Source organism: Triturus cristatus, chromosome 3_2, assembly GCF_964204655.1.
Source record: "Triturus cristatus chromosome 3_2, aTriCri1.1, whole genome shotgun sequence".
Lineage (NCBI taxonomy): Eukaryota > Metazoa > Chordata > Amphibia > Caudata > Salamandridae > Triturus > Triturus cristatus.
Genome location: NC_140584.1, coordinates 474,551,942 through 474,562,234, shown reverse-complemented (window position 1 = coordinate 474,562,234; position 10,293 = coordinate 474,551,942).

Below are 10,293 nucleotides of genomic sequence, written 5' to 3'. Positions count from 1 at the left end.
GCTTGCATGCCCATGGACTGTCCTGAAATTTAAGAATTATCTGTAGGGCACTCTTTTTACTATCGGAACAAATCACAAACCTTGAATGCTCATTCTGTGTAGTCCTGGAGCACATTCAGACACAATAACAGCAAGGCTGCCAGACTCAACACCAAATTACTAGGGCCCGATTCACAGAACTAACTTAAGACAAAATCCTAAACTTACTACCATTTTGGTATTCACAGAAGGCACTTACTCATTTTGGTATTCACAGAAGGCACTTACTCATTTCGGTATTCACAGAAGTTAGGAGTCCTAACTTTTGGACTCCTAAATGCCTTCTGTGAATACAGAAAGTCTTAAAATTAGGATTTTTCTCAGTTAAGGAGTAGTAAAGTTAGGACTCCTAACTTTACTACTCCTAAACTGAGAAAAATCCGAACTTTACGACTTTAGGTATTCACAGAAGGCATTTAGGAGTCCTAAAGTTAGGACTCCTAACTTCTGTGAATACCGAAATGAGTAAGGGCTCGATTCACAGAACTAACTTAAGACAAAATACTAAACTTACTACCATTTTGGTATTTACAGAAGTTAGGAGTCCTAACTTTAGGATTCCTAAATGCCTTCTGTGAATACCGAAAGTCGTAAAGTTAGGATTTTTCTCAGTTTAGGAGTAGTAAAGTTAGGAGTCCTAACTTTACTACTGCTAAACTGAGAAAAATCCTAATTTTAAGACTTTCGGTATTCACAGAAGGCATTTAGGAGTCTAAAAGTTAGGACTCCTAACTTCTGTGAATACCGAAATGAGTAAGTGCCTTCTGTGAATACCAAAATGAGTAAGTGCCTTCTGTGAATACCAAAATGGTAGTAAGTTTAGGATTTTGTCTTAAGTTAGTTCTGTGAATCGGGCCCTAAGTACCTTCTGTGAATACCAAAATGAGTAAGTGCCTTCTGTGAATACCAAAATGGTAGTAAGTTTAGGATTTTGTCTTAAGTTAGTTCTGTGAATCGGGCCCATAGTATGTAACTTTAGCATAGTACATGTTCCCGATGTAATTTATAGGAGAGCTGATTTGTTCTCACGGTTGACTGTGAATGGTGTTTGTATAGTACAGTTGAAAGAGGAAGATATGAAATCCTTCATTGCTTAAGTTGATTTGGAAACCCAGATCTGAATTTCTGAAAATTCATGTGTTGCATAATTGACGTGCACCTACAAAAAGTAATGCAGTGGATCACTAATGGCGGGATCGTAGCTTCAGGGGGTGGTGTTTGGGGTGTTATGCCCCCATAATAAAAGAATCCTGTAGTAAATAGTTGGGTTCAGGTGCCTTAAGTCGGATATGGTGAGGTGTTTGTCAGATTTCACTTGGGATTTTTACATACACATGCAGACAAAACCACACACAGACACACTCTTGTCTCTGTTTTAAAGCTCTTAAACATTTTTTTATTTTACAAAATATTTAGTTATAAGCACCCTTCACTATCTGCACTCATCTCCAGACCCTTCTCCTGCCCTGCTTCTCGTATGATGTATATTAACCATTGTGATTGTTGGGAAATTTGAAGCTCACACTCCCCCAGTGTTAATGACCAAGCTAAACGCTGCCCCAAAAAACGTATTGTTTGGGAACCTTCAGTCTTTTGCTTAAGAATTCTCTATTGAAAAAGGCATGTTGCTTTGAGGCAACACACTAGTTCCTTTCGATATCATTAGAAGCAAGTTGGTGTTTTTAGCTCACACTGGTCACTTCGGTATGACACGGAATAAAAAGAAGCTTTGCAGGCCAAGGAGCAAATATATACAGCACGGTCATGCCCCCAAACATTTACTAAAGTATGGGATCCATGTAGAAATGTGACGGCTTACATAGGTAGGTTCAGGCCTGGGACTAAGTCAACAACTGGGGTCTGTAAAACGGATGGGAAACCTTGAGAATAAAAAAAGAGATAGCATGCCTAGTTGAAGGATGGGCCCAGATCCCTTGAGGAGAGGACTTGTTCGATTGTGGTAATGTACTCCTGATTCGAGGGTTGGATATAATTGCTAAAAACAAGTAGAGAGTTTCCCAGGTTTAACCAGAAGGGACCGGGTACGTAGCAACGTTTGAAAACTGTCAAGTTTCCCTCATGGATTTGCTCACAAGTCTCCAACTACAGATTAACGATCAATGTATATTGAACCAAAGATAAGGAGTCCATAAGACTAAACACAACGTTAAGATATATTGTTTTTTTATTATTTGATTTGAAAATTATTCTGTATCTCAAATTTATATTACAATCATTTATCCACAAATATCTGAATGTAGTAGAATAAATCTTCTACAAAAAACAACAATCATGTATGAAAAATAACTCACGATGACAGATAAAATCATTAATTGCACATAATTAAAGCAAAAACATTTTATAAAAACATTCAATATAGAGATTGATAATGCATTGCACACATTTAAAATTAGTATAAAGACACAAATATGGTTTTGTCCTCTTGTCGACGCGTTTCGGTGTAAGATGTGATTTGTAACACCTTCTTCAGGACCAATGAATTAAAAGCAGCTCTCTCTATCAAATTAAAACAATCTATAAAAAGAGAATGTATATGATTACTATACATACATATACTTATGGTATTCAGCCCTATCTTTGGTTCGACACACTTGACTTTGGATGACTATTAATCTAAATAGAAAGAATTCTAGAATGATACAGGGTCTGTTGATAAATGGTGTAGAAGACTGCACCAGAGATTTATCCCAGCCTCACAATTCTAAGGCCTGTGTACGGCCTATCGTGATATTGCCAATCACTATGTTAAATCACTCAAGTCTGGAATTATCAGTTATTGGTGAAGGGCCTGCAAATAATTCCATTGTGTCAGGGGTATATTTTAGATGACTAAATCCTCCCCCACAGCAAATAATTTCTAAATTTGATCGTTATTTAATTCTGTTATTGCTGGAAATGGGGCAAAATGATTTATGGGCATATACTCACATGTAGATAGGACCATTTAGAAGTAGTCCTTAAATGACCAGAATAGCGTGTTGGCTCAGTACATCACACTCCAATCTAGTTTAAAAAATACACATGTATATTTTTATGTCACGAAACATCTCCTTAAATTGTGTCTCTTATATTTTTGATTAGTTGTTTATATACTTACAAAAAAAATTTTTTTGACTCTGAATCGTAGTCTTTGATTAATTAAGGCGGCGTGTCTAACTTGATCCACCGTATTTTGATCTAGTATCAACCAACATAAAAATTATTACTTAGTTGTCTCTATTCCTCCATTAGTTACAGAGTTATTTATTCTAAGAGAAATGTTATGTCACCCTGTGAATGAGTGTTACTCACCCTAATACAGCGGATGTTTTTTTTCCTTTAAAGCCGCTTGTTAGAGTTACAGATGGATTATCATGTTCAGATTCAATTAATTCTGTATAGACACAAATTCAGTATGACCTAATTAATATCAGAAATTAGATAGTGTACTCTGATAACTGCTAATTCTATTGCATAGTAATTTGCTTACCTAAAATTTCCACTACGGTCTATTCATTGGTATCTTTTCTCTGTATGCGCAGAATGACCGAATATTCCGCTGAGCACCAAGGTGTCTGTAAATCTAACCTTCGTGTTTCTTTTTTGCGGAAATGAATTCTAAAAGTTAAAAGAAAAGACCGCTATGAGCAATGTAATGCTAGGTATTGTGACTAAAGGAGCCATTGTGGATATCATTACAATTTAAAATATACGCCATATGCGTTGTCGGGTGGTTGCACTCTGTGTCTCAGACTAACTTCAAAAACGCCGTGTTCGCTAGTGAAAAATACAAGGTGTCCCAACTAACATTATTTGTGCGCTGGGCGTCATAACGCGCTGTTATGAAATGCGTTGTCCCTGTCAATAAATATAGAGTGTTGACCCCTTGTTTTAATAAGTTTGGTGGTGTCATATCTGATGGTTATATATCAAAGCCACCAAGCCCCACAATATTTTAAAGAGCGCCATGCTCGATACTAAGGAAAGCTAGATGCCCCGACTGATATTTTTCGAGCGCTGTGCGTTATAACGTGACGCTGTGTCATAACTGATTCCTGTTAGAAAACAGACTATTTTTACCCCCTCTTTTTTACACTATATCTGTTAGTACCACGGGTTCTTACCTTGAAGGAGCGTAACGTCACCTTGTATTGGTATCTCTGGTCTAGCTCACCTACTGAGATCGTGTTGTCCTTCCTTTATATACGCATTTACGTTTCCGGCAGTGGCTTAATTACGTATGTACGTGTACTGCGGCCATTTTGGTAGTTCGGACGTCCGCTGTGTCTGCATTATTTAATTTGCATATTTTCGTGTCGCACCGTTTCTACTTCTTTATATATATTATTACATAACATCAAGGCCAGCTTTATAGAGCCTGAAACGCTGCGGCCGTATCTACTTTCGTTTATTCACATGTGTCCATGCCGTGCAGCGATCTCGCTAGTTTCTAATACTATTTTTTTGCCCGATAGTGATTCAAAAAACTTTATTCAATCTCAACCGACCACATCGGATTTACGGAGAACCTTATAATGAATATTGATTTTTGTACAATGGGGTTATATCTATATTAATTTCTACTATTTGCATACAATCTAAGGGGATGCTTGGATGATAGCTATATGTCCTACATACCCATAGATCGCAAAAAGATGTTTTACGTATTGCTAACATTAGCATTCGTAAATTGCGATTACTGGAAATTAGTGGGGCACATTAATCGAATTTCCATATAACTGAAGTACCATATAGGTATACAGGGATATAGGGCTAAGGGATCAAACTGCCAGGCCCTCTGAAAACAAGGACAATAGTCAATGTTGTAAATAATGTAAATCAGTTTACCTAACAATTCTTTCCCACTCTTCTCTATTATTGAGCCCCTGGTAGTAGGTCTTGAATTTAGACATGAAAAATTGTTCTCTTTGTTTTCGTCTTTTGTCCATGTCGCCACCTCTAGCTGAAATTTTTATTTTTTCAAGAATGAACCATTTGAGATCGTCTTCCTTATGTTTCATTTCTCGCCAGTGATCAACCAGAGGGGCATTCTTTTTGCCATTTTTCAAGGCCGACCTATGCTCTGTAAGGCGAGAACGCATCTCCCTACTTGTCTCACCTACATATCCCTTTTGACAGGGACAAATTAGAAGGTATACCACATTTTTTGTTCGGCAATTGACCATTTCATTAATCCAATGAGTTGTGTTATTCAACACTATCTTTTGTTCTTTTACAATGGTTTTACAATGTGTACATGAACTGCACGGGAAATTGCCTTTCAGCTTCATTCCGTCATGGATACTGGTTTGTATACTCGTTTTCGGTTCACTGAAGGTTCTTACTAGTTCATTCCGAATCGTTTTATTTCTTCTATAGGAAAAAATAGGTTTATTAAGTGGACACTATCTAATTTCTGATATTAATTAGGTCATACTGAATTTGTGTCTATACAGAATTAATTGAATCTGAACATGATAATCCATCTGTAACTCTAACAAGCGGCTTTAAAGGAAAAAAAACATCCGCTGTATTAGGGTGAGTAACACTCATTCACAGGGTGACATAACATTTCTCTTAGAATAAATAACTCTGTAACTAATGGAGGAATAGAGACAACTAAGTAATAATTTTTATGTTGGTTGATACTAGATCAAAATACGGTGGATCAAGTTAGACACGCCGCCTTAATTAATCAAAGACTACGATTCAGAGTCAAAAAAATTTTTTTTGTAAGTATATAAACAACTAATCAAAAATATAAGAGACACAATTTAAGGAGATGTTTCGTGACATAAAAATATACATGTGTATTTTTTAAACTAGATTGGAGTGTGATGTACTGAGCCAACACGCTATTCTGGTCATTTAAGGACTACTTCTAAATGGTCCTATCTACATGTGAGTATATGCCCATAAATCATTTTGCCCCATTTCCAGCAATAACAGAATTAAATAACGATCAAATTTAGAAATTATTTGCTGTGGGGGAGGATTTAGTCATCTAAAATATACCCCTGACACAATGGAATTATTTGCAGGCCCTTCACCAATAACTGATAATTCCAGACTTGAGTGATTTAACATAGTGATTGGCAATATCACGATAGGCCGTACACAGGCCTTAGAATTGTGAGGCTGGGATAAATCTCTGGTGCAGTCTTCTACACCATTTATCAACAGACCCTGTATCATTCTAGAATTCTTTCTATTTAGATTAATAGTCATCCAAAGTCAAGTGTGTCGAACCAAAGATAGGGCTGAATACCATAAGTATATGTATGTATAGTAATCATATACATTCTCTTTTTATAGATTGTTTTAATTTGATAGAGAGAGCTGCTTTTAATTCATTGGTCCTGAAGAAGGTGTTACAAATCACATCTTACACCGAAACGCGTCGACAAGAGGACAAAACCATATTTGTGTCTTTATACTAATTTTAAATGTGTGCAATGCATTATCAATCTCTATATTGAATGTTTTTATAAAATGTTTTTGCTTTAATTATGTGCAATTAATGATTTTATCTGTCATCGTGAGTTATTTTTCATACATGATTGTTGTTTTTTGTAGAAGATTTATTCTACTACATTCAGATATTTGTGGATAAATGATTGTAATATAAATTTGAGATACAGAATAATTTTCAAATCAAATAATAAAAAAACAATATATCTTAACGTTGTGTTTAGTCTTATGGACTCCTTATCTTTGGTTCAATATACATTGATCGTTAATCTGTAGTTGGAGACTTGTGAGCAAATCCATGAGGGAAACTTGACAGTTTTCAAACGTTGGATATAATTGCTGTCATTTTTATGATTTTATTAAAAGATATGTACCAGTTGCACACAATGCAAAATAAAACAGATTTAGAAAACAATAAAAACAGGCTCCAAGGCCTAGAATGGATTCTGATGTAGAGTTCAAGGTTAAAAAAAATTGTAATATCTGTGAATCTACTGACAATAATTTAGTATCTAGGGTTTCCCCCATGGTAGCAGTGGATCTGTTGGAAGGAGTGAGGTACAAAATCGCATTAGATTTACTAGGACCATTGGAAGATTATGACACTGTTCATGTAGATTACAAATCTAAATAACCTGAAGTGCAGTTTGTCAGACAACCAGACAAAGTGTGTTTGGTAGAATTCTTAAGGAATGGTGTTTGCATGTGAGCATTTGCTAACAGTACTTATAACAGACAATGGGGTTTAATTCACCTCAAATAATATATTCACATTCTTAAATGAAACATTGAGCATAAACAAATACATCTGTATCATTCTCAAGGTAATAGCCTTGTGGAAAGAGCAAACAGAAACCTTGGTAGGTATGTCAGATTAGCTCTTTCTAATGGTTTAAAGACTGAAAAAGTATTACAAGAAATGCTGAGTTCATACCATACTACCCCACACTTCATGACTAATGTTACTCCTTTTCAAGCTCTCAGGGACGCAAACATTTCAAATTAGTAGAGCCACAATCGATTACTAGAAATAACAGTACTGAAAGGTGTGTAGTATGTAGGAAAAGAGAATTAAGGGAGAGTGACTTAAAGCCAGGATAAAACCCAAGCTAGATATAGTCTTTTGAAATATATGAGGGACAGGAATGTCCGAGTGGGAGATGTAGTAAGAGTCAGGTACCCAAGGGGGGCAAATATGGAGAGGCTAAGTTTGGTCTCAAACATCAGGTCATAGATGTTTCTAGGTCAGCAATTTGTCGAAATGGAGGAAAGGTTCTAACTAATTCTCAGTGGTGCCCATCTCTTCCAGGATTTCAAATTACATTTATAGTAATGGAGCTGACAGTACAGAGGTTTCTTATCTTCAGCAACTATTACCCATTCACAACGTCTAAAGTACCTTCATCAGGTTATCTATTCTTACTATTGTCTCTCATTTAGATAATATCCCCATGTGAAGTAACTGGTTCATGTTCCACCTGCACGTTTAGTTTCCAAAATAGTGATATTGGTTCTGATTTTAATTCTGTTGCTAGCAACTGTTTAATTTTCCACCCACTTTTATAATTCACAAGATAGTTGTATTTTCTTTGTTTCCTGTTATTGTGCCATCTATTTCATTGTACTTCTCATTTTCGTTCCATGTCCTTTATTCTTTGCACACACAAAGGAGGTGTATTATATCAGTGACGAAGCAGCATTGTCATGTGGTAACCTCGAGCCTAACAGTGAGCCTGCATGCACTGAGGTGAGGATTTAGAATTATTGAGGTATGTTGAGGGACCTTACTGGTCAAGGCGGCACTGTTACCGCTATATGTCATTCGTTGACTAAATATGTTTTCCTTCCCTTCCTGAGCATCCAAGCTTTAATATTCAGAACTACTGCAGAAGAGGGAGAGGAATTGGACTAACCGCTAGGGCGCTCGACCTCGGACCTGGGGAACTGGGTTTGAGTCTTGGTAACGATGCTGAACATCCTGTGATTCTGGGCAAATCACTTAATCTCCCCGTGCCTAACAAAAAAAATTCATGTGTGTCCTCATGTAACGTAACTGGTGCTATGTAAAGCGCTCTGATACTTGATAGGATTCGGGTCAAGACAAGCCATTTGTGGATGATCTTCAGTAAGGGCCACAATGACTGGTACATTAATGAGACAGGACAAGATTGATGAAAGATCAGAATGTGGGTCAAATGTAGTAGAAATGTTGATGGGTGGTCTACAAACATATAGTGGATGATTCCCAGAAGCAGTTATGTGTTCAGGTAGTAGTTGTAAATTGTACTAGAGATGTCTAACTCCCTATTAGTAAAATTGAAAAGATGGCAGAGTCCTTTCTGTTTGTGTTAATTATATATGAATATTCCCTGAATATTCTAATTTTAGATAGTTTGGGGACAACTCACAAAGGGTATTAAGAGTATGTAAAGCAGTCCTACAAAATAACTACAAAATAACTACTTTATATACTCCCAAACAATATTGTGAATAGGCATCTGTGAAATCTTAGATGAAAGCAGGACACAGTTTGTTGATGTAAACCTTAAGTTTATTCCTTAGAATGGAGATCTCATCCAACATCAACTGCAGCTGGCATCAACTGACAGGAACTTCCCAAGCCAGTCAACAAGACTGACATGTGGAAGTTCTAATGACACATACAACATTCCAGAGCAGCAGAGACAGCATTAAAACATGAACACTATTCATTGGTAATAAGTCCAATAATGAATAATACAGAATACCACAGCATCCTAGTATTTAAGTAATATTTTCTTCCATTGCTTGTTCTCAGGAGCGTCATATGGCCTTAACAATGAGTCTCTGTTCTGTGTTGGGGTCCTAAGGCAGAAAAGACCAGAGCAGGGTTCTCCACCGAATAGCTTGCCAGCTACTGGTTGATCTCCAGCTACCAAGAAGTAGCTCCCCTGTGTGCAGTCCATCCTGTTAAATTAGCAGCTTTTGCTTTGTTTAATTAATAAATGGACACCAAAATTTAAAAGTTTGTTTTCAAGATGAAACCACAAGCTGATGAGTGGAGAAAAATGGCTGGATTTCCACATTACAAATTTAAAGTTGATATTTGAGGGATAAATCATGGAACGTTAGAGGGACTTATTACTAATAATAATAATTTGGTGCCAGTGGCATTGCAGCTATTTGTGATATGTACTACTTATTTAGAGAGTTTCTACAGTGACAAACCCTTTTTTACATTATTGCTTGCAAGCATGGACTGATAAACAGAAGTGATCACAGCTCGTATCTTGCAAATGTTTGCCACTAATTTAATCTTGTTGCTATTCCACCAGCATATCAACTACAGAATATCGTGGTACCAAAATAACGCAGCAAAAAAGGTCAAGGATAAAAACATTGTGAAGGAACTTTTACATAGGTAGCATAGGTTTACTATACCCACATTCACTTGTACGCACCTTGACAATATAAATACGGTCAAGGTATGTACATGTGTAGGTAATAGAAAATGTATACTTTCCTTTATTCACCTTCCTTCTTGAGATTTTGGTCCCCAATAGTTTTGCCATGATATTTTTGACCCACAATAGGTTTGTTCTCAATATTCGGTTATTCAACCAATCTTGTCTGGCATGGTCATTATCAAAACACTAATAATATTAGTTGCTCAGGATGATTTTCTTTGATCATAAGTCGCTCTTACTACAGAAAAGGTTAGAGAACCTGAACCAGAGTAAGGGAAACAGCATAGAAGTCTTTACCTGAGGTTTGATTGAAAAAATTAACTTGACTAGCACCTGT